Source organism: Halichoerus grypus, chromosome 4 (assembly GCF_964656455.1).
Source record: "Halichoerus grypus chromosome 4, mHalGry1.hap1.1, whole genome shotgun sequence".
Lineage (NCBI taxonomy): Eukaryota > Metazoa > Chordata > Mammalia > Carnivora > Phocidae > Halichoerus > Halichoerus grypus.
In genome coordinates, this window is record NC_135715.1 from 54,486,178 (window position 1) to 54,513,740 (window position 27,563).

At 37.3% G+C, this 27,563-nt stretch overlaps 2 long non-coding RNA genes across 5 annotated transcripts in view; both read left to right on the plus strand.

The window, feature by feature from the left end:
• Positions 1-27,563, plus strand: part of LOC118539268 (uncharacterized) — a 46,185-nt gene that overhangs the window by 350 nt on the left and 18,272 nt on the right. The window contains exons 2-3 of one of the 4 annotated variants that reach the window (XR_013446961.1): positions 17,338-17,484; positions 20,005-21,670. This is a non-coding gene — a long non-coding RNA (uncharacterized LOC118539268). Of the gene's footprint in view, positions 1-17,337; positions 17,485-19,939; positions 21,671-27,563 lie in introns of those variants that run through there. The other 3 variants (XR_013446960.1, XR_013446958.1, XR_013446959.1) reach the window with 3 other exon arrangements.
• Positions 214-2,574, plus strand: LOC118539213 (uncharacterized). Its single transcript, XR_013446962.1, has 2 exons — positions 214-250; positions 480-2,574. It is a non-coding gene; the product is annotated as an uncharacterized LOC118539213 (long non-coding RNA).

The following is a 27,563-nucleotide window of genomic DNA, read 5'->3' on the forward strand; positions in this document are numbered from 1 at the left end:
CGGTGGCGGGGGGAGGGGGCAAGCAAAGGAGAAGGAGGGAAGATGGCGTCTGCGCATGCGCCCCGGCGCCGCAGACATAAAGCCGGATCCGGCAGAGAAGGCGGTGCCGGGGCTTCGGGCCTTGCCGAGCGCTGGTTCTCCCGACGGAAATTGCCGAAGGCTCGCGGAGGCGCCCACGCCGGGGGGAGGGGAGGGGGTGCGGGGATGGGGGTGGGGAATTTCGGCCGGGGGAGCGAATCCGGGTCGGCCTGTGAGTTTCGCCCCGAGTGGGGGTGGGGCAGGGTGCGGGGCGCGCGCAGCTTAGGTGTGTCCGCTCTGTTCTCACACGCGGCCGGTGCGCGCGCGCGGGCACGAGGCAGGGGAGGGGGCGCGGCGGGGAGGGGCCCGCGGAGGCTGCTGGAGCCCTGGGTCTCGGGTGTACGCGCCCTGGGTGGTGTCCCCCCCGCCTGCGGAATGGGTAATGAGGCTTTTCTCCGCAGCAACAGCATCACGAGTTTCAGTTCCCAGGAGCCTGCCGTCGCTGCCGCCACCGCCACCGCCACGACACGACATGAGTCAGGCTTTCTTCCTTGGCGCGTGGCGGAGCCCTCCTCCCCCTCGCCGCACCTGGGCTCGCCCCCGGCCCGCGTCGCCCGCGCCCCCTAGGCGGAGGCCCCTGCGCCGGGAGCTGCGCGGTCCACGCAAGGCCGGAGTGTCTTCAAGATAGGTGCTGCCTTTTGTGCAGTGCTGTTGTGGCTGCCATGCAGTCCCCTCGCCCTTCGACGGGCAGGGGTGAGCTAGCCAGCCAGATGTTGCCGCTGTTTGCTATTAATTGCCTAAGTTCCTCCCGGGTAGGCTCTTCTCTAGAGATGGCGTGCTTGCAGTCCATCCCTACCTGGAGGGAAGAAGGAGCCTAGCCCTGTAAACTAATTGACCTCAACAGGTGGAGCTTATCTCCGGCAGAAAGGTCTTTCCGTTGAATTGTCCAGGCTATATAGCCCCCACAGATTTGACTTAAAAGACAAATCTTGGTGGCAACACGAGTGCAGTGATAAATGAAGACCACCTCTTACGGTTTGAAAAGAAAAAGGGCCATCTGCAAATCCAGTTTAAAAAAAAAACCTGCATGGTCTGAGCATAGTTTTACAGAAGCAATGTTAGGTTTGATAGGAGGCAATTTACTGGAAGTTGCTTCCCTAGCATTACCCGTCAAAACGTTCTAGCTCTAAGCTAGAATGTACTACGAAGCGAGAATGTACTTCTCGCCCAGGAATTAAACAACAACAAACTGATACGGAAAATCCTAGAGAGAATTTTTTTTTTAACTTAGGTTGTTGGGGAACTAAACTTTTATGGTTAGACAACTAATTTAGGAAATCTCACAAATTTACAGATCTATAATCCTATTTCAGGAGCTTGTTTAAGCATAAAGAGCTGTAGTTTCTTGCAGTTTGATAGACATCTAGTTGTCAATTCGGTGCATTACCTTTAGGTTACTCTATTGTCTTCATTCCATCCTTCGGTGTGTCACCAAATGCACCCTTAACATCCCATGTATATCCTCTATCAAAGTTATGATATATTGTTGCTTTTTCTGTGGTCTCCCCCACTGAACCCAAACAGAGGACTGCCTTTTTTACTTTAAATTGCTACTGTGGAGCTTTGTGCTAGGTACAAAGTAGGTGCGCACAAATATTGAAAATGGTGTGATAATAAACATGAACTACATGTGAAAAGATCCTACTTGTTTTAGGATATTCATGATTTTGTGAATGACTGTATTTTTACATACCCATGGCCATTGGTGTATTTTACAGTAATTTTTTTTAATACACAACAGTTCTTGTTGCAGGTGAAACGGGTGGTTAATGGTGGCCATCCATTGTTGAAATGCAAATCCAACTTGCTATTTCAACAGTTTGTGAATGGAAAATAGAAACTGTCTTATCCAATTGAACCTGCAATGGAATGTAGATAGACAAAATGTGTTTCTTTGGACTAGTGTGAAAGAAAATGCTCTTGATCTTTCAAAATGTTGCATTAGGTCCAAGTTTTAAATTACCCCAAACAACAACAGCTCAACACCCCCTTGGACCCTAAATACCCTCTGTGATTGTGCTGATAGGGTTAGAAGCAGAAGAAACAAAGTCTTACCCAAAGTTGACAGAATGAGTTGAGATAGCCCTATAAAAGCAGATACTTGTTCTGATAACCAGTAGTAAATGATAGTGTTTTGGGCTGTTTTGATTGGGGGGGGAGGGCAATGGCCTTTTCAAATGTATTTCATTTTTGTCTGCCAAATCACTTTCAAATTCCTGTTTAGGCTGCATCAAGCCCCACTAAGCTATAAGGAACAACTCTGCAATTATGGAAACCTGAGTTTTAAAAATCTCTCTATATCTCTCAGTTACCAGCATTTCTGGGACCAGGAATACCTGAATACAAGTACATTAAAACAAGCAGAAGCGCTTGAAGAGCTGTGTGTTATTATGTTACCACCTTTTAATTAAAAAAAAAAGGGGGTCTGGATTTTTTTACATTGATACTAAATGCCTACTGCGATGTGTAATGAAGTCATTAAATCCTTTGAACTCAGTACTTAGAGTTATCCTTTGCGTTTTGGAAGACTGAATTTCCCGTTTACATTCTGAAGGTGCAGCTCTGAATTACTCTCTGTTGACTAAAAGATGAGCCTGTAGTGCAGTGTTCACTTAAATCTAGTCACTGCAACATTGCAAACCAACGTGTGTATTTGGCTGTGTTTAGTGTTTTTTTCCTACCATAAAATACAAAATTTGCTGAACATTATAACACGACTTACCTAATTGTGAGAACTGTGAGATAGGTCTGTATTTAAAACCAAGTGATTCTCCAAAAGTAATGCCCTCAAAGAGCAGGAAGGGAATACTTAACACTCAGGATGGCTGTGAATGGCAAAGACAGATATTAAAAGAGAAATGTGTGCAGCAAAGATGCCACTGTTCCACTAGTAATTCTAGCTAACCAGTGCTTCAGTCATGCAATATTACTTACCTGTAACTTTTTAAATGTCATCTGGAAAGAAACGTCAAAATTTTAAATGAGTTATAAACATGAAAAAAAAAAAACCACACGTTTTTACATATGCAGAAACTTATGCCTAGGTATATTACTGCATGTTTATAAATCAATTCGCTCTCTAGAAAATTTTTTAAATGAGACCAGAAGTAGTATATGCTACTTGACTTTTGTAAATAGCACAAAATTCTTATTTTGAAATTTCTCATTCAAATTTCAAAGTGTACAGTTTAGCTTATAATTGATTAATTTTTGCAGCATTTGTTGAATTTTCAATACAAGTATGTTTCTGGTCAGTGAAACAATTTTATATCCTCGAGGAAGATATGCTTATAAAACAAAAGTTTGACTTCAGAAATTTTTAATTTATGGTTCAGAGGGCACACTGATACACATTAGCTCATTTGAAGGAGAAGACATCATTCTCGTTTTAGAAGTGATCACAGAGAGATTAAATAACTTGTCCAAAGTTTATACCTAAATCTGGGTACTCGGGTCCTCTTAATTTCAGATTCCATTCCTCTGTGTTGAGAGATTTTTCTAAAAAAGCAGCCTGAACTCTAGGGACTAGTATTTTTCAAAACTCTCTTGGAAATTAATGAGTGTTCTTTTAATGCTTTTGAATGCCAAGAAAGATATGCTGCACACACACTAATTACATACAGCTTTTCTTCTACGTGAAGAGGATAAAAGACTTTTTCCCTGTTTGACCAAATGTAAATGTTACAGATTCTGCTATAGTCAGTCTTTTCTGACTTACGGATGTGTTAATTTGGGAATTTTCTCGCAACTTAAAAAAAAAATCATTTCTAACTTCTGCTACAGAACCGTGAAGTGACATTGCAAAAAGAAATAATTTGTTAATTTAGGTTTTTTTTTTTAAGTCTATAATCAAATAACACTTCAAATTTCCCCAGAGGAGAGCTAATATTTATTTAATGCCTACTCTCACTACACATTGTTCTAAATGCTTTAAGTGTTTTATCTCAATCCTCACAACTATATAAAGTAGGGACTATAATTACCCCATTTTACAAATGAGTAAAGTGAGGCGCCCAGAGGTTTAGGTCTCACAACTTGGCAAGTGGTGGGACTGAGATGCAAATTGCTGTAATGTAACCACCCCTCACAGCTGCCTCCAGACATATTGTTACATCAGGCTCCTGCTAATTCTAGCTCCCAAGTTAAATTTCTACAGAATACTCATGTTTTGATTTTTCTAATGAGATATCTCCAAAGAATCAGAGAGCACCATTTTCTCCCGATGTAGAGACATTCTAAGAAAGAGTATACATTTTACAGACTCTACTGTGGCCACGTAGGAATTGGACTTAAATGAACAGAACAACGATTTGATAAGTTGGATGATCTTTCACTGATCAAAAGCGATGTCGAATGCTTGAAAAAAGGCATTAATCACACATAATTGAGGAACGCTGTCTATACGGGACAAGATAAATGTTTTCCCATTTTAGCAATTAGCGTTCATTGAACATGAGCGCCTGTAGAATAGAGACAATAGTAACCTAGCCTTTTCAATATGTTCTAAGGACCAATTTGTATTTGCACATCTTTTTGAATACTTAAAGCTATAGAAATAAATACATTTTCATTATTTTTGTTTGTATCATAATTCTAATAAGACCTCTGTCCTTCTACCATACATGAACCAAAACCGGGTCAAGAAATACAAATTATAGCAGCCAGTGTTTCTTTGTATTTAAAGATTAGGTTCATGAACAGTTAGGTATATCTCGAGTCTCAAAGCTCAGGGGAAAAGGAATGGCTGTTGAAGTCATTCCTTAGTATGAAGTTTTCCTTTGGTCATTCATTTTCTCCCCCTGCTCTGACTTTACCTTTTAGAAGAAAATTGATAAAGTAGTTTTCAGTAACGTACTTAAATTGACATTTCCAGTTAATTTTATTGTAGAAGAAAAACAGGAAATCATTAGTCTTAAAGGCCAAAATCTTTTCTTATTTTAATACTTTAAAAAAAGAAGAAAAGAAAGTCTTAGATGCACACAAGATAATTGGAGTCAGAAGCATAAAATAAAATCCATTAATGTTATGACCACATAATGTTACAGGCAATAGTACTGCTTATGTATGGAAGGTGTTTACAAAATCTTTCTATATGAATGATAAAAATTACTTAATGAGATGATTTAAATGAGGAGAGGTTAGAATTTCAAAGAAAGTGTGATGGAATTTAGGAGGAAAACCCCCAACATAATTGATTTGTTTTGTTACATGCTTTACACACTTGTCAAACTCAAGAAAATTAAGTATATAACTGACTCAGCTTAACTGAGTTAAATATAAAATTAATTGCAAAGATGCCAGCCAAGCTTTCCATCAAAAAAAGGAAGAGAAAGTCCAGGTGCTATTTTGCCCTAGTTATTTATAGATAGGAATGGGATCACATGATAATGCCAACTCAGTGGTTTACCTTTGATGTTTAAAAGAGTTTCTAAACATACTCCTTATTCAAGTCATAACCAGCATTACAAAAATGGTTGTTAAATTACACCTATATCAATACATATTTGAATAAAATGGGTTAATAGCCTATATTATCCCAACATTGACCCCAAATTATTTGATAAAAACAAGAATTTTGAAAGGAATACTTCCAACAAAAAGCATCTTGAGAAAGGAGCTAAATTTTCTTTATTCTGTCAAGCATATGATAGGCACTCAACAAGTACTTATAAAGAATTTCTTAAATCCCACATTATGTAATAATGTTGTCAACATAATTTATCACATGAACTTTACTACTAGATTTTTCACAAGATATCTCAGAAGAACATTGAGTTCAGAAATTATGACATTAGGAAACAAGCTCATTATCAAAATTTTGGTCAAGGGCATTCAATGGTATTAAATTTCCTTCTCTGTTCTTTACTTGATCTCTAAAATTCTCCTTGTCCTACCTAAGCCTATAACAACTTGCTGACTACTCTTTTTCATGGAACATCATGCCCAAAGCATTTTTTTTTTTTTGTAAACAACAAAGTCCAGTGAAAATGGTAAGAAGATATGAGTTGAATCTCTATCTCCTTTTCTGATAGCTTTGCATTTGTTTAGGGACAGAGCATCATGTTAGATACCGATGAGAACTGGAATCTTCAGCCTTTGTGGATTCTGGAAATGCATTCTTTCCATCCTAGTTTAAGGATATGGAGAATTCATGTGCTTCTTCCAGTCAGATGAGCTCCAGAACTATTTTCTAAGAACTTACTTGGCATGACTAGTCACAGACCTCCTACAAAGCCCACAATGAATAATTTCAGATAAAATGATCCATTGTTTAAAGCTTGACTTAGTTAATATGTCTAAAAAATTTCCTAGCTTTCTATTAGTCAAAACTTTGAAGTGTTAATATCAAATGAGGGCTTTGCTATTATTTTTTCATTTCTTCCTACATGAAATTTCTTTCTTTCTTTTATTTATGATTGTGAAGGGTAATAGGACATGCCACCACATGCTGCTTTGATATATTGATATTTTGAGCTGAGCTATAGGCACTTAAAAAGCAAATGCAGGACTTTCTCTGAACTCCCTTTATCTGCCTGAAGACATATTTTCCAAAAGGAACTTGGATGTCATAGACACCCTCCCCTGGAGTTTCCTCAACCAAGGAACATTGACTCTTGTCACGGAGGGGAAACTTCAAGTTGACACCATACTCGGACAGACTTTGTCACAGACTATCATACCACCCGTCTATTCTTCTATGGCCCATTCATCTTTCCTAAAACTCATCCACGCTCCCTTAAAAGGCCTATACCTCCCCTACCCTCTCCCTATTAAGATAGCATTTAATCCTGAATTCTAAAGACACCTCAGAGTTACTCATGTTTCCTGAGTGTATCCTGTGTGTACATGAGGTATGCACGGTAATAAACTTGTTTGTTTTTCTTTTGTTAATCTGCCTTTTATTACAAGGGTCTCAGCTAAGAACTCAGAAGGGTAGAGGGAGAATTATTTTTCTTCCCCTACAATTGTCAGAATAATAAAAACTGCCTTCTATTATAAAACTAAGGTTAGAATGAAGAAGCCACCTTGCTGATCATTATGGATATATTTTTAAGTACCTAATATTTATTTAGCACAGTATACCAGTGGTCAGTCAATTCTTTTTTAATGGTAATTATTCTGTAGCTGAAGTATATTCCTAGTGAATACATAGTAGCTGTCTGAAAATAGGACTTCTTTATGCTGTTCCTTTTTTTAGAAGAACAGGAAGATTTTGACCCCAGAGCCTTTCAAATCTGTAGGATCTTCAGAGGAGGCAAATCGCCATTTCCACCCAGCTCTGCATTATTCAAACATCCAAAGAAAATAGTCTTTGGCACTGTTTCCAATGACTCTGTTCTAATAAGACATTAACTTAGCATTCATCTTATTACTAGTTGTACCAGATGAGTCACTCATTTAAGACTCAGGCCTTCACATATTTTCAAATGGCTTTGATCTACAAGTCAACATTTTTTTTGAATGTTGAATAGATTTTATAGTGAACTCATTTGCCATTCCAATCTCTCTTCCCTTCCCATTCACCCCTCCACCTTCTCCGTACCCCACTCTCATTCCCCTCACCATCCCTCAGAAATTGAAATTACAACCAGCTTCACACTGATGGCACCCCAAAATAGTATAATACTGCATTTTCTTCTTTGTGATAACTGTGTAGCAGCAACCACCTAACAACACCACTTGCTATTCTGTCCATCCTAAGGACATGATGAGTTGTATTTCATGAATAATGCTGCTGCAAAAACAGACAATAAAAACAAATAAAAGCATATTGACTAATTAAAAGAAAGAACATTCAACATCTCACAAATGCATATTAACAACCATGGCTGATCTCATCTGAATTGTATTGCAGATTATTTTTCACTTCATTAGGTTACAATATGGTTTTTCTCCCCTGAAAAGTACTTAAAGTAGAATTAACTAAAAGCATATAATAATTTGTGGCTGCTATATTGGTAAGAACTAGAAGATAGGAAATGTGGGGTTTTGTTCTCCTTAGAAGAACTAAGGACAGGAAAGATAAGACTGATCCAACTTCAGTGTAATTAATTGAATAGCTACTATGTGCTCTCTAGCAGATGAAATTGTCTATGCAATGGTCTTTTATATATCCTTGAAAGCATAAAAGGAGACAAACTTCCCCCACCCCTTACCCCCAGCTTAAAGGTAGATTTGCATAATCTTATTGTAAACAAAGGCAAATGGAAAGGAGCAGGAGAACAATTCAGTTCACGTTTCACCAAAGACACTCTTCCTCCAGGTTAAAAGTAACCAGAGACTTCCAAATCATTGCAAACACTTCTTAATCCCCCAACTACATAGGCACAATATGGATCTTTGGAAATTAGATAAGAATAATTTCAATGTGGGGCACCTGGCTGGCTCAGTTGGTAGAGCAAGGGACTCTTGATCTCAGGGTCTTAAGTTTGAGCCCCACGTTGGGTGTAGAGATTGCTTAAATAAATAAATCTTTTTTTTAAAAAAAAAATAATTTCAAAGTAAAATAATAGCAGCATCATAGTTTAAAAACTATGATGCATCATTGATGCATACATCTGCTGGGAAATGAGCATCTGGTAGTGCCCTACAGATGGAAAAAACTGCAATTATTGCTCCTTATTTTGATAATTCATTCTGAGTAAGTGTATAAGTATTGTTAGTTGCCTTAATTTTTTGTTGTTGTGTTTTTGCTTTTGTTTGTTTTTTTAATAGCAGACATTTGGGGGTAGAAAAGCCTCTATGTTCTAACAGTGTTACTAAGATGACCAGGAAAATACACCAAGCGTAACACAAAGCAGGGCTGGTAACAATACACCAAAAGATTCTTTGAGGCTGCTTGTTCCCTGATAAACATCATGATAGCAACAGCCCTGCATAGAATAAAATTGAGTCCCTATGTATTTAACATTCTCCAATTTTATTCCATGGCAGCCTATTATCTCTACAGGGACAGAGGGAATATTCCTAAAGAGAAAGACTAAAAAGTAGGTTTTATGTTTAAAAATAAATAACAGTAATAAGTCATTAGCTCCACCTTTAAAGCATTAAAGGGAAGTTTTTTAAAACCTAAGCTTGAACTCCATTTTCAACAAGGAAACTAGGGAACATTTTAAAAGCTTAAACTTGCTTGTTGTGTTCAGGAAAGGCCCCCATTCCATTGACCTGGCTGTGGCTGTCCTGGGCCAGAAGGGCCTGAAGTCTGTTGCACAGATTGAATTGCATTTTGATCAGTTTTTTAGGTACAACCTCCACCTCATTATTTGCATGTGAATTTCCCAAGGGCACTTTGCATTCCTAGCCATCTTGAACCTCTCAATCAACACCAATGGGGTCCCCCATCCCCAGCTACAATGTGTGCAAAGGGATGTGAAATCATTAGAAATCTGGTCTAGACCAAAAGAAAAAAAAAATAGTTTAGGCGGCAAATCCAAGGGGGAAAAATCCATTAAAGTATTATACTTTATCCACTATTTTGGAAGAATTCCACCATTGCTTTCTTCTAATAGCAAAGATAACATGAATTGATTGCTTTTGTTTCAGTGAGGTCTCTCTGCCCACAAACGTGACAGACTTGTCTAAATTGTAGCTCATTTTTAATGCGGAACTGAAAACTCCTCTTGTGCCTCCAGACCTTGTAACAGAACATTCTAGAATGATTATAATCATATTTCAGTAGACAATATTACACTTATACAATCAGCAGAATTGTGCAATAATTAGGTCATGAAAGAATAATAGATTTACTAGTGGAGGAAGTACTTAGTTAGGGATACTGAGATAATGTCCAGAAAAGCTGCATGGGGATAGAATTTTATTTTTTATTTTATTTTATTTTTATTTATTTATTTTTTTTAAGTAGGCTCCATGCCCAACATGGGGCCTGAACTCATAACCCTGAGATTAAGAGTCATGTGTTCTACCGACTGAGCCAGCCAGGTGCCCCTAGAATTTTGAATTATTACAGAACTCTCAAGTGCCTGTGGTAGGTTGGAGAGCAACTAGGAGAAGTCTCTGGAAGATTCAGCGGATCCACTCTCTTACCAAACCCCTTTACATTTAAAAGATCCACTTGGGGCATCTGGCTGGCTCAGTCAGTAGAGCATGAGACTCTTGATCTTGGGGTTGTGAGATTGAGTCACATATTATGCATAGAGATTATTTAAATAAGTAAAATAAAGGATCCACCTCTATCTCTGACTTGGCTCCTTTATTTTTATTTATTTTGGGGGGAGGGTGGGGAGGCAGGCACACCTTCAAACAAAAAGGAAGCCTAGACATAGAACCTGGACTCCTGAAGGTCATTTTATATCACTGCTGTCTTCTTCTAAGGCCTAAGCTAGTTTCCTAGTGATGATGACCCTGATATACAGGTTAAATGACAGATACAGTCAGAACTATACTATGAAGAATCTGCCATCACATGTACAGTAGGGACTTATTTCCTATAACATTAGGGGTTCATTTTCTATAAAATTCCTACTACTCAAATGATGCAATTCAAGTGAAAAATACAAACCTATTGCTACATTGTCAATTATTCAGCAAGAATTTACTAAGAAGTACTATAGATTGCATATATCAAATATCCCATATGTCTTAGGCTGAGTTCCTCCAAAATGAGAGACAAGACTTGCATGCAGTTAGTTTATTTGACAAAATAGGGCCAGAAGGCAGGAATATCAGCTGAGAGGAGAGGGGGTGGAACTGGGAGGGAGGCAAAGCCAATACAAGGATGTGTTACTGAGTTGGCTATCATGGAGGAGCCTTAAGCATGCTTTCGAGGAGACAAAAAGGGTTAACATTTATCTACCAATTTCCATTCCCCATTGGTCAAGGGTGGTTCTATGAACATCAAATCCACTGTCCACCACCCAATTTTTATACATGCTCATGAGTACAGAGCCGGTTCTAATGGTGTTCCACCCCAGTGGATCAGGGAGGGCACTATCCTATCACACTCACGCAAAGCCATTCAAGGCTGGAGTGGAATTAGTAAGCTGTTGAGTAAGAGGTGGGTCCCAGAGGACTTAGCAGAGGCCTCCAGTTATTACAGTGTTTCAGAACTGATTGCCATGATTGGAATTAGCATATAATTTTCTAATACTGATCAAATATCTTTTTTTAATTGAAGTATAGATGACATATAATATTATATTAGCTCTGGTGTGCCATATAGTGATGCAACAATTATATACATTACAAAATTCTCCCCACGTAAGTGTAGTTAACCTCTGTCATCATATAAAGTTATTACATCCCTATGCTGTACTTTTCATCCCCATGACTTACTTATTTTATAACTGGAAGTTTGTACCTGTTAATCAGGCACATAACTCATAAATGCAGAGTCTGTTTCTTTTTATTTGTTCATTTGTTTTGTTCTTTAGATTCCAGGTATAAGTGAAATCATATGGTATTTGTCTTTCTCTGATTTATTTCACTTAGCATAATACCCTCTAGGTCCATCCATGTTGTCGTGAATGGCAAGATTTCATTCTTTTTTATGGCTGAGTAATATTCCATTGCATGTATATATACCATATCTTTTTTATCAGTTCATCTATGGATGGACACTTAAGTTACTTCCATACCTTGTTTATTGTAAATAATACTGCAGTAAACATAGGAGTGCATATATGCTTTCAAATTAGTGTGTTTTTGTTTTCTTCAGATAAATACCCAAAAGTGGAATTACTGGATCATATGGTATTTCTATTTTTGTTTCGTTGAGGAACCTTCATACTGTTCTCCGTAGTGGCTGCACCAATTTACAATTCCACCAACAGCACATGAGGGTTCCCTTTTCTCCATATCCTCACCAAGTTATTTCTTGTCTTTTTGATACTAGCCATCCTGACCAGTGGCAGGTGATATCTCACTGTGCAAATATCTTTTAATTAATATATTATAGAGTCATTCAGATTTACCAAGAATAACCTCAGTAACATTTTCGCAAACACAGTGAAATCTCACTAATTCATATTGCATTGACCATCATGATTCCTGGACTGAGAGTAAATTTACATTGGTACTACCTATTTTTTTTTTTTAAAAAAAGGATATGCTTAGAAATTAAGCATATAAGCCTGACTCCAAAGAGCATTTTAAAATATTTACCTTCACCATCACTTCTATACATACAATTATATATTGGCAGTTACCTCTAAAACTAGTCATAGTAAACACTCAATAATCAATTGCTGAAAGAATGAAAAATTTAAATTGTAGTTGCAAAGCAGCGTAATCCATTCATTAAGCCACTACTAGCTTGATTCTAACCATTGTGTATATTTTAAATTTATAAAAGTATGTTTTAGAGAATTAGTCAATAAATCAGATGTTTCTCTACATCTAAATGCCTCTAGGAAGTTTGAATTAATGATGTGTCTCTTGACAAAACTAAGGAAAATCTAAGGATAGAAACAGTTAAGATTCTATTGGCTATTTCACAAGTCATTCCATAAGTACCGCGCGCTAACCGATTGCGCTACTGGAGCTCCTCACAAGTCATTCTAGTAAACTTCTCATACCTTTGATATCACTTTAAATTGAGATTGTGTGTTCTATCTGGCTAAAGTCTTTTAAACTATATCTTTTTGAACAACTGACATATCTTTCATATACCATAAAATTCACCTGTTTTCAGTGTAGAATTCAATTAATTTTAGTATATTTACAAGGTTATACAACCATTAATTACCACTAAGACATTTCCATCACCCCAAGAAGAAATTTCATTCCCATTTACAGTCACTCATCATTCCCACTCCTAACCTAGGCACCACTAATCTACTTTCTGTCTTGATATATTTGCCCTCTTTTGGACATTTTATATCTTAAGCATAATGCTTTTAAGGTTCATGCATGCTGTTAACCTATATATTTTACAACCAACACATATGGTTGTTCTGAATGTTGTCTACTAATCATCTTATTTCAGTTTCAGGGTAAAATTTATGTTATGTACAATATTAAATAAAGCCATTTAAAGACTTAAAGAATCACATACATAAAACCTAAATGGACATTCCTAATAAAAATCTTTTTTATACAACTTTTATTATTTGCCAATTATAAAAATAATAGGTTCAGCATATTAAAATACTGAAAATAGAGAACTACATATTAGGATGTAAAGGCATCCCTTTATTTAAATTTCTTAGCCTCTCTGTGAGGTCGAAGGTTTTTTTCTAAATATTTAATTCACTAATTCATGTTCTTGTGAATGAATTAATCTGTTTACTCTTTCTATACAGCTTTTGCCCACTCTTTCTATAAATGTTTTATTACTATTATTATCATTATTATTATTATTATATATGAACTCATTCCCTTTTCCAGTTATATTGCTGATAAATACTGTTCCCAGTTTTGAAATTTGCCTTTTAGTTTTGTTTATTGTTTTTCTTGGCATCCAGAAGTTTTACCTTTTTAAGTAGTCAAATTTGTCTATTTTTATCTTTGTCATTTCTTCCATTATCTTTATGTCTAGGAAGTGCTGCTTCTTTTTTTTTTTTTTTTTTAAGATTTTATTTGTTTATTTGACAGAGAAAGAGAGAGCGAGAGAGGGAACACAAGCAGGGGGAGTGGGAGAGGGAGAAGCAGGCTTCCTGCTGAGCAGGGAGCCCAATGCGGGGCTCGATCCCAGGACCCTGGGATCATGACCTGAGCCGAAGGCAGAGGCTTAAGGACTGAGCCACCCAGGCGCCCCCTAGGAAGTGCTTCTATGAAGAAAACAAGAGCAGGGTTAGAAGGCAGGTGTGGTAGGGTGTCAGTGCATACGGGGTGGTCCGAAAAGGTCTCACTGATAAGATGACATTTGAGCAGAGGCCTAAAGGAAGAGAAAGAAAAGCCACGTAAGTCATAGAGAAAAACATTTCAAGTGTTGAATTTTAACATTTTTCTGCATCTATTGATCCTTTTATCTCTTAATATAGTGGATTAAACTGACAGATATTGGGATAAACCTACTTGTTCACGATGTGTTTTTGTTGTTGTTATTTGGGTTGGGGGGTTATGATCTATTTTTATTTTTACTTTAATAAGAAACTAAGGAACAGAAAAGTAATTTACCCAAAGTTCAATAGATTGGAACCCAGGCCATTTCACTCCAGTGTCTGAGTATTATCTGCTGTGCCATAATCATTTTTTGTCTTAATCCACTGTGCTATAATCACTTAATCTCATGCCAGTGAGATGGTAAAAACACATAACATTAAATTTGCCATCTTAACCATTTTTAAGGTTAAGTTGTGTTACGTATATTCACATTGTTGTGCAGCAGATCTTTAGAACATGTTCATCTTGCAAACTGAAATCTATACCCACTAAACACTAATTCTGCTACCCTCTTCTTCCCAGCTCTTGGTAACCACCTTTCTATTCTCTGTTTGATTTTGACTACTTTAGACATTCAAATGTGTGGAATCATACAGTATTCTTTTGTGAATGGCTTATTTCACTTGGCATAACATCCTCAAGATTCATCCATGTTGTAGTGTGTGTGACAAGATTTCCCTCCTTTTTTCTTTTTAAGGCTGCATAATATTCCCTTACAGGTATATTCCACATTTTCTTTATTCACTCATCTGTTGATGGGTATTGGAGTTGCTTCCTCCTTTTGAATATTGTAAATAATGCTACAATGAACATGGGCGTGCAAATATCTCTTTAATAAGATCTTCTTTGAATTCTTTTGGATACATACCTAGAAGTGAGATAGCTGGATCATATGGTAATTCCATTTTTAATTTTTTTAAGAACTATTTTCCATAAAATCTGTACCATTAATCATACTGTATTTGTAATACATTTGGATATGATTTGTTAGTACTTAATTTAGAAATTTTGCACCTAAACTTATAAGTGAGCTAAGCCCATAAATTACCATAAATTGCCAATTTCCATAAATTGCCTTGTCTGGATTATTTCCAAAAATGAGGTTTTGGTTTTGTTAATAATCTGTATTTTTATTATTTTTCAATTTCCTTACTTTCCATTTTTAATTTCATTATTTTCTTTTTCAACTTTGTTTTTTCCTAGCTTTTTGAGATGCACATGTAACTCAATTATTTTCAATCTGTCTTATATTTTAAATTCATTTACATACATGCATTTTATTCTAATTAATATTAATTACCATTACCCTTCTAATTATAATTTCCATTGTGGTTTCCTCTTGAACCCATGAGTTATTTAGGAAAGTATTTGATTTATTTTAGTTTGTGACCCTGAATTCCATTGTACAGATAAAGAAACGAAAGTCCAGGAAAATTAAATGTCTTACTCAAAATTGTATAGCTATTGCATGGGCTGAAATTAAGTCTCCTGATTAACACTCCATTTTACCTTTCCAATTTCTTAATTCATATTCTTACCCTATAAGAAAGTTTCCTAAAATTAAACCAATATTGTCATTAACTTATATTACACCAAGAATCCAATTTTTACTAGCCTTATACATTTTAAAAATATTTGCCTAGGGGCGCCTGGGTGGCTCAGTCATTAAGCGTCTGCCTTCAGCTCAGGTCATGATCCCCGGGTCCTGGGATGGAGCCCCCTACCAGGCTCCCTGCTCCGTGGGCAGCCTGCTTCTCCCTCTCCCACTCTCCCTGCTTGTGTTCTCTCTCTCGCTGTGTCTCTCTCTGTCAAATAAATAAAATCTTTAAAAAGAAAAAAAGTATTTGCCTAAACCTTTTTGTAAATATATTGGACATCGTCTCTTTGATTTTCTTATCCAGCTAGGATTTATTAATTTCTAGCCATATCATTTGGCATAGTGCTTAGCACATATTAGGCTCTCAATAAAAAATTTATTGAGGGAATTTTGTTTAATGAATGTTTAAAGAATATTATTGGTGCCACCTATGAGCTTTATTAAACATCAAATGACAAGTACTGAGATGAAAGAATCTTTCTGGCTTATCATAGCACAAATTCGGGGGATTAATGATAAAGAGGAAATGAACAAGAAACCAGAATCACTGTTGAAATGAGCTACAACTCCATGGTCAAAAAAAGTGGGGGTGCGGGGAACTAAAATATATGGAAAAATAGAAATGAAGTATAAATAACAATAACCAACTTTAATTTAATATCCCATATGAAAAAAGATTTTATTATCTCCACCGTATAAAGGGGGAAAGGGAACCCCAGACAGTTTGAGTCACTTGCCCCAGTGACACAGCTAGAAGTGATAAGCCTTGGATTGGAAGGCAGCTTCTGTCTGAACCCCAGGCCTATTATCTTTGCAATAAGCCACAGTCTTCTCCAGGGCCCTGTCCTCCCAGCTCTAGCCAACCCCTTGGCTGTAATTGGGAAGAGGGAGATAACTCAGAAACAAAGGGAGGGAGGGGCTGTGGTATCAGGATCAATCTCCAGTGAACACAAAATACTTGCTAGAGGTCAAATACTACCACATTTTTTTTCTTTTCCTTGAGAATAATCTTTGGCAGGGGTGGGGAGGAATTAGACAGTTCTGCCTTTAACATCCTGTCTACCTCTTTTTCTAACTCCTCACGGTGGCTCACAAAGGGAATCTAATGTCAGAACCTGCAATGTCATGTTAAGAATATTATGCTTACAATTAAGGAGCTCCTTTTTGCATGTTTTCCCTAGGCTTCTCTTTAAAATGTAGGCATTTCCCTCTTATTATTTAATCAAACTGAATTAATTAATCTTACCAATATAATAAGATGCTGCACAAAAGCAATCATTTTCTTGGTATTTAAATATTATATGTTACGCCTTTACTAACAACTATTTTTTTGTTATTTTATACATTTATCAAAGCAGGTTCATTCCTTATGTACCAGTTCCTAATTTTTTCCTCAAACACCCTCCTCCATAACGTTTAGGATCTACAAATTGGTAATTAGAACAATCATTCCTTCGTCTTCAACTTTTAGATTGTTTCCTTTTTTCCCCTTCAGTTTTGTGGTTTCTCCTTGATCTCTATAATCATTATTTTTTATATCATAGATGGTATGTGGCGATTACAAAGAACGTTTTTATAACGTGGAGAAATGCTCGCATACAAAGTTAAAAAAAAAGTAAAGCAGGATTCAAAATTGCATGTGCAGTGTGTGTGACCCCCAACTAAATGAACATTTATATGTTTTATTTAGATTACAATTTTAAAAACTATACCAAAATATTGACAGTGATCACTCTGGGTGGTGAGATTATAAGCAATTTAAAAAAAATCCTATGTCCTTTTCATATTTCCTACAATGGGTATGTATTATCTTTTGCCAGACCTGGGTCAGAGCCCAAAGTCGGAACTGAGGCCAAAGGGACAATCTTGCTGAGGACTCCTGCTGCTGCCAAGGGCTGTCCATCCACAGGAAGACTTCCCTTGACAGCCCGGTCCTGAGGCAGCTGGTTCTGGTGGGCAGCTGGTAGGTATGTGTGGAGTGCCTGAGGTGTGGGAGTGTGTGGCAGGAAGGAGAAATCCAAGGGAGAGGTCTGACAGTCTGATTTCTCTGGGTAGAGACCAGAGCTCTCTGAGTCTGTGGTTAAAAGCAAATCTCACTTGGACTAGAATGGAAATAACATCTGGATCCAGATGAAAGCTGACTATCTAGTATCTATATTGTCCAATTCACTCTCCAGCTGGAGATTCATTTCCCTGAACAAAGATATTTGGACATGTTCTGGTCTTTTAATTCAGATTAATAGTGTAATATTTAATATATTTTCCAGCATCCCTTTGTCTCAATTTTCTTAAATCATTAAGGGCCTAATAATAATATTCTCCCACTATCTCATTAAAGTGTCATGAAGATTTAGGAATAAATATCTCCTATTTACTTTGCCACTTAGAATACAGCTTTTTACCACAAATTATGTTGCCTTTCTAGGTTAGAAAGTGGGGGGAAGGGTGCATACCCTTTATTTTCCCTTTTAACTCTCCAGACTTTATTCCATTATTCTTCTTTCTGGGAAATGAGACAGAAGAACTGAAGTCCTGTCATCTTAAAAGGTTTGCTTAATGACCATCCCATGTGAACATAGGCAGTCTCAGCTGAGAAGCATGACTGCTGCAACCATATAGGCTCACAAGACTGACTCATTTATCAAATATTAAAGAGTCATTTCATAGAATGGCTTTTCCAGTCTCTTTTCAATAGAATTGAAGCCTGAGCAATTATAAGAAAAGCAAAGAACCCTGAGGTTTTTTTGCTGAAGGGGTCAGTCATCTAATCATTTGGGAGACCTGACATAATAACCTATGTGATTTTCCCCCCAAGCTAAATTTTCACACAGAGCAGAAAAATATACCATTTCCCATGGCAAATAAACATAAAGAGAAGACATTTTCAAGGGGCTATTTTCTAAGAGTTAATATCTAGAGCTCAGTTCTTCTCCGTTGATCATATTCCCTCATTTCCAGCCTCAGGCTTCCCATGAGTTGTTAGATTAATAGACTGAACAACCGACTAATGTTGAGATGATAGAGTTCTGATAATATATCATTCTTGCATGATCCCCCTTATCATGTCTAAACTGACAATCAATTTAGTTTGGCACAACATAGGACTCCACACATCAATTGCCAGAATATAATATTAATGTAAGATATTTATAAGGTGGAGAGATTAGGACTGAGAACAAGGTAATCGTTAAGGTCTACATTATATACTGGGTGTCCTTTTTTTTTTTTTTTTAAAGATTTTATTTATTTGAGAGAGAGAGAGAAACAGCATGAGAGGGGAGAGGGTCAGAGGGAGAAGCAGGCTCCCCGCCGAGCTGGGAGCCCGATGCGGGACTCGATCCCAGGACTCCGGGATCATGACCTGAGCCAAAGGCAGTCGCTTAACCAACTGAGCCACCCAGGCGCCCTACTGTGTGTCCTTTTTATTTGTACTCATGGCATCTGCTGTTTGTACATTGCTAACAACACCGTGCCTTTCATGTGCATGGCTTGAGGAGAGAGCAATGGATCTGTGCTGCTAGAGCAATGTGGGATTGTCTTCTGACCATCAAACTAAGACCTAATAAAACCAGCTTCCCTAGCAGGATTAGGACTGAATTCTAATTCAGCCTTCTATCTTGAATTGCTCACCCACCAACACAGAACTGGTATAAGTGGGCTGCTCTGAAAGTCTGGCCTGCTCACCAGTTATTGGCAGCAAGCCATTCTCTATGGAGATGTTTGTTTGATGTTTAAAACATGCAAACTTAGCATCTTTGGTAAAGTAGAACAATAACTGTTCCTTATTCAACATAAACGATGATCCTTTTATGACAAAAAAAGTCAATAAAAATCTCAGTTTGAAACCAGACTTTTTTCCAACATGAATAAGAGTTCAATTATTTTCTCACTTAAGCTTTGGGAGTGCTTCTCTCTTTTTGGACAGTTTTGTATCTCCTTTCCAGTACAGATGTCTATTGCCTTCAAGGCTTTCACAGAGAATTTAATCCTTGGCAGTGAAAAGAAAGAATCCCATGGGGCAAATCAGGGGGGAGGAAGGAGGGACTAGCCAAGCTGAAGGAGGTTGATTTGAATGGAAAAATCCTTTAGTCATGCCAAAGATGTGAATATCAAAGACACAAAGATCTTGTAAAGTAAAAACTGAGGTAAACCTCTGCCTTTCAGGAAACACATACTTTTTCAGTAACCCAAACTGTGATGTCAATCCTACAATAGATTATCCTTGAAAAAGAATATTACTCTCACCTATTGGAAACCCTCTACTACGTTATAGAGTGAGTATATTTGCTCCTAGAGATCTAAGATGATTGAACACTAATTTGTACTTTGCTTCAGATTTAAACTAGGTTTGTCCCCAGTACCTAGTGTTTTGGGAACTGAAAATAGATTCTCAATGGATCTCATCCCAGATCTTAATTTCAGCATTTATTTCCACCTACCTTCTTCCTTGACTGTATCAACTCGTGTTCTCTGATTGCAAACAACAGTAGCTGCCTCCGGTAAACTTAAGCAAGAAAGAAATTTATTGGGAAAACTGGGGAAGCTCCAGATTGAGAAGAGGAGGCTGAAGACCCAATGGTGGAAAAGACAGACCCAAACAGCTCACATGAGTCTCCACAGCATGAACTTCTCAACAGCTGCATCTGAAACAAAGGATTCTGATTCCAGGAAGAGAGCATTTGACTGGTTTAGCTAGGTTCAACTCTTTTCTCAGCGGCTGGGGGAAGGCAGGGCCTCTGAACAACAGTCCCACCAGATGGTATCCAAAAGTGAGGATGGAATTACCAAAAAGTAAATGGGGATGCTATTACTGAAAGAATGGGGACTGAAAGCTTAGTAGCTAAAGGAAGTAAACCCAAAGCAACAACCAAACAGATGGGTGCCATTCCCTTCCTCTCCACTTAACTGTTTTGTATGTTTTCTGCTCTTTTGTATATATTTCCCTCTCTTCTTTTCTCCTCTATTCTGCCTTTCTTGCCTTTTCCTTACCCTTTAAAGTTTATCTGGTATCATGACTGAAACTTTTGTCATTATTTCTGCTTTTTCCTAGAGATCCTAGTATCAAAATTGTATCACCTGAACAACTGATCCTTGAGGGCAGTTGGTGTTAGCGGAGTAGGAAAATATCCACATTGTTTGATTTTTGAAGACATGTTCCTGAATCTATCCCTTCTAAACCAGCAACTCCCATAACTGCCTACCATTATGCCTATAATCTAATTGTTATAACTGAATTCCTCTAATTAAAACAAGGAGACTTCAGGAATTTGTCACTGAAAGGATAATAATCTACTATTTACTATTTCCATCTTATCATGAAATTGGTCAAGCTGTTATCAAAGGAAGCCTGGGAACAGCCCACCTGGTTGACATAAATGTGCCAGAGTAAAATGAGCCTTTACAATGGAGACAGAGGTTATAGGTCAGACCTCAGATCCACCTCTTTCTAGCTTTGTGACTTAGTTTAATCATTTATCTTCTTCAAGTTTCATTTACGTCATCTGTGAAAGGGAATATAATTCTTATCACATTTGGCTATTATGAAAAATCAGTAAAATTATATTTGTAAAATACTTACTGTACTACCTGGCATATAATAGATGTGCGGTGAAGGTTAAATTCCTCCTTCTTCCAACAAATATGTAATGAACACCTACTATGCCCCACACACCATGCTAGATGCTAGGCACAGAAGCAAAACAGACATGCTTCCTACCGCTTGAAGGTTAGTTTCTAGTGGAAAAGACACACATTAAGCAAAATCCAATATAGAAAGTATTCTTGGAAAGCAAAATCCAAGAAACACATTAATTAGAGGTTCACAGACAATGGCTGCTATAGACTCAATGTTGTGTCCCCCCAAAATTCATATATTGAAGCCTAATCCCCAATGGTATTTGTATGGTATTTGGAGGTGGGACGTTTAGGAGGTGATTAGGTCATGAAGGTGGACCCCTCATGAATGAGATTAGTGCCCTTATAAAAGAGCCCCCAGAGACATCTGTTACCCTTTCTCCTACAGAAGGACATAGCAAAGAGATGGCCATCTATGAAGCAGAAAACAGATCCTCATCAGACACTGAATCTTCTGTATCAGGATTTTGGGCTTCCTAGCCTCCAGAACTATGAGAAATAAAACTATGCTGTTTATAAGCCACCTAGTCTGTTATTTTGTTATAGCAGCCCAAATGGACTAAGACAGTGGCACTCACACTACATAAATCAACTATAGATATGGACTAATTAAGAGAAGCATTCACATTCAGTAGACCAGAGTAAACTCACTGAAGATGTGTGAATGACAAGTCTGGGTGTTCAGGGGAAAATTTCCCATCTCTCATTTTGCCAAAAAAGATTTCATTAAAGAAATAATATTTCTATGTTTGCATAAGAAAAAGAAGACAAGTTTTTTTACCTGGTAGAGAAGTTTCAATTGTAGGATTTTGCATGGAGAATCTTTGGGAGATTGAAATGGTGTATTTAATGATGTAAGTATTGAATGTGAATTAGTAATGAGCAGTAGTTGAAGTGATCAAGATCAAGAAAAAGAGAGAATCCAAGAAATTTTAAGGAAAAACGTGCTTAGTGTTTGTAGCAGAGATTGCTAAATGCATACCAGTGTCTTATTTCCCCTTCATTACTAAAAGTACTCCAATTTTTTAGCTTAGCCCACTGCTTCTTAGCTAAAAGTCTGCATTTCTGAGTTGCCCTTGTAGCTAGGTGAAGCCACATGACTGGGTAGGTGATCAGAAGAAAGCAGAGATGTTATGTCTTCTGAAAAGTCTGCTAAAATGGAGGGGCACTCTTTTACTTCCCTCTTCCTCCTTACGGCTACTATCAGGAACTTTAGCATCATCTTAGGTCATAGATGAACCTTGGGAATGGAAACCATGCAGAGTAATGCAACAAGATAAAAAAAGCCTGGGTCCCTGATACTTGCTGCCTTCATAACACCCTTGCACTGCCTATCTCCAGACTTCTTCCATTTAAGTGGGAAATAAACTGTCTAGTTTAAGCCACTATTTTGGGCTTTATTTTTTAGCGTATATTCAAATTTAATCATAATTGATATATTGCTTGGATAATATGCTAAATGCTATGGGGGTTATTAAATAGACATATCACATGGCCTTTCTACTTTAGAAGTTTACACTGAGTTGATCATTAGATTTTTGGAAAGTTATTGGAGAGTTGGAGGCAATAAAGTTGGAGAGGTAGCCTGGATCCAGATTGCATAGGCTCTTCCAGACCTCTGTAAAGTCATTGGACTTTCATTTTATTTATGGAGAGTTTCAGTGTCATCATTTGACTTATATTTTTAAAGGATCAGATTTTTCACTTCTGGCATGGTAGACTGGGTAATTTGAACAAATACTCCCACTGAGAACAACAACAAAACAAAAACCCTGGACAAAATGTTAGAAAAAAAAATTCCTTGAAGGCATTAGAGAACCAACAAGTTAATTAAGAATTACAGGGCCAAATTCCAGGAGAAAACAAATCACAGACATAAGCTTGGCAGTTAGGGAAATTTTCCTATAGAGCCTTTACCAATTCTGGAAGAAGTGGCTGAGAAATTGAGAAATGAGTGTTTTTGACAGGCTTGTAAAGCCAAGGCAAAAAATTTTAAATCACAAAGGGGTGGGGAATAAACCTGGTAAACCATTTAGGCTTTAGGTTGATACTTCAATAGGCTACATTATAGAAGTAAGTGTGAACTGGGAGTCAACTGATCTTCACAGAGACTGAATCCCTGCTTCAAATCAGCTTAATGATGAAATTGGATTGTTAGAACCCCTTGCTGCCTATAGAAGCAAATTTCTGTAAAAACATACCACACCCAAAAATAACCAAGTACACAAAGGGAAACATGATGGAAACCTAGATAAACAAGAGAAAATAGAAATAGATCCGCTGAGGCTCCATCCAGCATAGACTTAAAAATAGCTATATTTACTACATCAAAATAATAAAAAGACTGAGATTTTGGAAGAGAACTGAAAACCTAAAAATGAGCCCCCCAAAATTTATATCTGAAAAATACAATAATTAAAATTAAGAATTCAATGGAAAAGATTAATAACAAATTAGACAAAGCTAAAAAGAGATTTAGTGAACTGGAAAATGGAGCAGAAGAAAATATCCAGAATGTAGAGAGAGAAAAGTGTGGAAAATACAGAACAGAGGATAAGAGACATGGAGCTTACAGTGAGAAGTTCCAAAATACATACAATTGGAGCCCCAACAGGAAAGAGGGAAAGAAAATGGGGCAGAAGCCATATTTGAAGAGACAATGGCTAAGAATTTTTCAAAACTTATGAAAGACATTGAGCCCCATATTCAAGGAATAAAGAACAATGAGAAGAATAAGTATGCAAACAAGCATAAATAAATGTTGACTGTTATAAAATAGCAATAATTTATTGTGGAGTTTTCAATAAATATGAAATTAAAATACAACAATACCATATAAGTTAGGAGAAGGACAAATAGAGTTTCAAGGTTCTATGGCTCTTACATTGTCTGGTAAGAGGGTAAAAATACCAAATAATATTATATTAGAATTTGGCAAGTTAATACTATAATCTCTGCAGTAAAAGAATAATAAAAGCATGTATAACTAATAGAAGGAGGAAATTGGAATATTGACAATAATAAAGTCAACCCAAAAGATGACAGGAAATGAGAGAAAACAGACCATAGGGCAGGAGAAACAAATAGAAAGCAAATATTATGATGGTAGATATAACCCGAAACATATCAATAATTATATTAAATGTAAGTGAAGTAAATGTTCTAATTAAAATACAAAAATTGTCAAACTGGATAAGAAAACAAAATTCAATTACAAGAAGCACATCAAGATATAAGGATACAGAAAAGTTGAGAGTAAGAGGAGGGAACACAGTATACTATGCAAATATTTTAAAAGAATCATTCTAGCTGTCATGAGGGTAATATATAAGAACTGCGGACAAGAAAGGCAACTTGACAGGAGCATGAGATTTATTTCAAGTGGGAAATAGCAGAGGTCAAGGTATTGCAATAGCTCAGATGTGCTATGAGGTGCACTTAGGTGTACTAAAGCACTAAAGACTACAAATATAAAAGGAAAGAATGTATTCCTAAGAATGCTGGGTGCAAGAATTAATATCTCCCCTACTATATTTCTCCCTTTGTTACCTATATGCTATTATTAAGGTCAAGCTAAGGACAAAAGAGTTCTGGCAAAAGGACACAACAAAGGGGCCCCAGAGGATGTAAGAACCCCTAGGTTAGAGGCCACCCCACTTCACTTTACTGTTCAAATTTGCCATAGACTGCATTCATTGTAGTGCTGCCATTGCCAGGCACTCTAAACAGTCAAATTTTAACCCAAAGATACTGTTTCTGAAAGACCTGAAAATTTTCAGCTTCAGCAATACTGGCTGAAGATCAAGATCAAGGTCTTTGAAAGAGCAGGACTATTCTTTAATACCCATTGTTCCTAATCTCAGCAACATGAATATTAATATCCATGGTGAATGTTTAGCTCTCAATGGCCAGCACAGAATGGAGGATATATTGTCATTAATAAGATAGTCATCAGTTGGTAGAAGAGTGAGGGGCATAAAGAAATTCTTTATAAATTCTATTTATTTTCTGGCCACATTAATAGGAACATCAAATTGGCTAGTTGATGACATCTTTATTTGCTCATTTGTTACATAATCTAGAAGGAATCATATGTGACACATGCATTGATGTTTTAAGCATTATTTTGTAGTGAATGCTGCTCACTTATCCTTCCATTCTGAACACCAGCATCTTGGCTAAAAAGTTATTTAGAGTCAGTTAGTTCAGATGCCTCTCAACTAAACAACATATAAAGGAATTGTTGAGTTAGAACTTGAGAAAGATCTATGAGCTGAGAAGAGAACCCAAATTGTGAAATGAACTAGGCTCAGCCAACTTAAATATAAATGTACATTAGGGAAACCATAATAAAAATATACCCTGCAAGAGTTTTGGTGAAATACCCAATATATCTCATTAATTATTTCAATTAGAGAATTCTTGTTTAACAAATAACGGAAAACCCTGATTTAAACTGGCTTGGGAGCTCCCCTCTCCTTGATGGGGTGCTGCCCGATTCATGAATCGATTAATAAAGCCAATCACATCTTCAATAAATAAATAAACTGGCTTAAACATAAGGAAACATTATTTCACATGAATGGAAGTCCAGAAGTAGGGGAGGATTCAAGATTGGTCGATGAATAATTCAACAATGTCATCAAATCCTGAAGTTCTTTCCATTCACCCATTCTGTCAATTTCAGCAGACTTTTCCTCATTGGGTCACAAGCCCCTTTTCTAAGCCAGTTACGGGCAAGGTGAATGGAATCACCACAGTTAGCCTGGATTGATCATCTGGTGTGTGGGAAGGATAGTGAGAAGTCCCTTGTAATGAACACTGGGCCAGGGCCCTACAGACCGAGGAAGCGGTTTCTCACCTTGTCTTGTCCACGTCTTATGCTTCTTCTGCCCCTCGACTCTGTCACTCCTACTCCTCTGTCCACTCCAAACGGGCCCATGCTTGAGCGGTTTCTTTCTGATGTGATGTCTGTACAACATTCTCATTCTTTTCGTTTCTTCGTCTGCAATTATTAAAAATACAGATTTTACAACCAACTGGTGGTTGCCAAAGGGGAGGATGGGGGAAACAGAGCAAGGGAATTAAGAGTACAGTTACTGTGATGAGCACTGGGCAATGTATAGAATTGTTAAATCATTATATTGTGCACCTGAAATTAATATAACACTGTAGGTTATTTATTACTTCAATAAAAAAATAAAGTTTTATGAGAGGATCTTCATCAATTTGATGTCTGTACCTTGTTGCTTCTGTTCCTGTAAGCTCTTAAGATTCGTGCAGAACTGTACCTCAAGGAGGGGGAGCTCTTTGACCTTTTCTTTAAAAACGGGCCGAAACCATCTGCCTTTATTTATTTATTTATTTTTAAAGATTTTGTTTATTTATTTGAGACAGAGCGTGAGTACAAGCAGAGGGAGGGGCAGAGACGGAGGGAGAAGCAGGCTTCCCGCCGAGCAGGGAGCCTGATGCGGGACTCGATCCCAGGACCCTGGGATCATGACCTGAGCTGAAGGCAGACGCTCAACGACTGAGCCACCCAGGCGTCCCAAACCATCTGCCTTTAAAAATAAAATTCTCTTTGCCTTACTGTGGAAGAAAGGATAGGTGCCTTCTCAAGGATATTTCGTTATCCCCCAAAATATGTCCCCTATATTTATTATTATTATTATTAGTTTAGTATACCACTTGCAAATGTACTCTTTGACCTCAGTAAGTACAGCTACAACTAACCAGTGGCTGCCTCATTGAGGTTTTGTTGTTTAACTGTTTTACGTCCACTTATGTGTGGATTTTAAAGACAAAGTGGTTATATTTCCAATTGTCTCAATAAATTATAATTATGTAAAATTATCCAATTATATGACTTGAAGGCAGGTAGGCCAAATTATAATTATTTTTCATCTAATTGTGAATAAAGTTTGCCTAGAAATAAAAAATAATCATTTTTGGGATGCCTGGGTGGCTCAGTCAGTTAAGCGTCTGTCTTTGGCTCAGGTCATGGTCCCAGAGTCCTGGGATCGAGTCCCTTGTTGGGCTCCTTGCTCAGCAGGGAGCCTGCTTCTCCCTCTGCCTGCCACTCCCTCTGCTTGTGTGTGCTCTCCCTCTCTCTCTGACAAATAAATAAATAAAATCTTTTAAAAAAATAATCATTTTTATTACTTAATAAATAATAAAATAATTTTTATCTAAGCAAATAAACTGAAACTGGACAGTTTTCTCATATTTTGTATTTTACTTTATATATGATGCTACACCTATAAGAAATTAGTTAATGAGAATTTTTTCTCATGTTATTAATGTAGAATATAATGCCTCTCAACCTCCTCAAGGAAACAGATTTCCCCTAGAATGCTTCATAGTGTGAATTTAGGTCTGAAGACAGGCAGAAAAGCTTCTAAATTCAGAATAG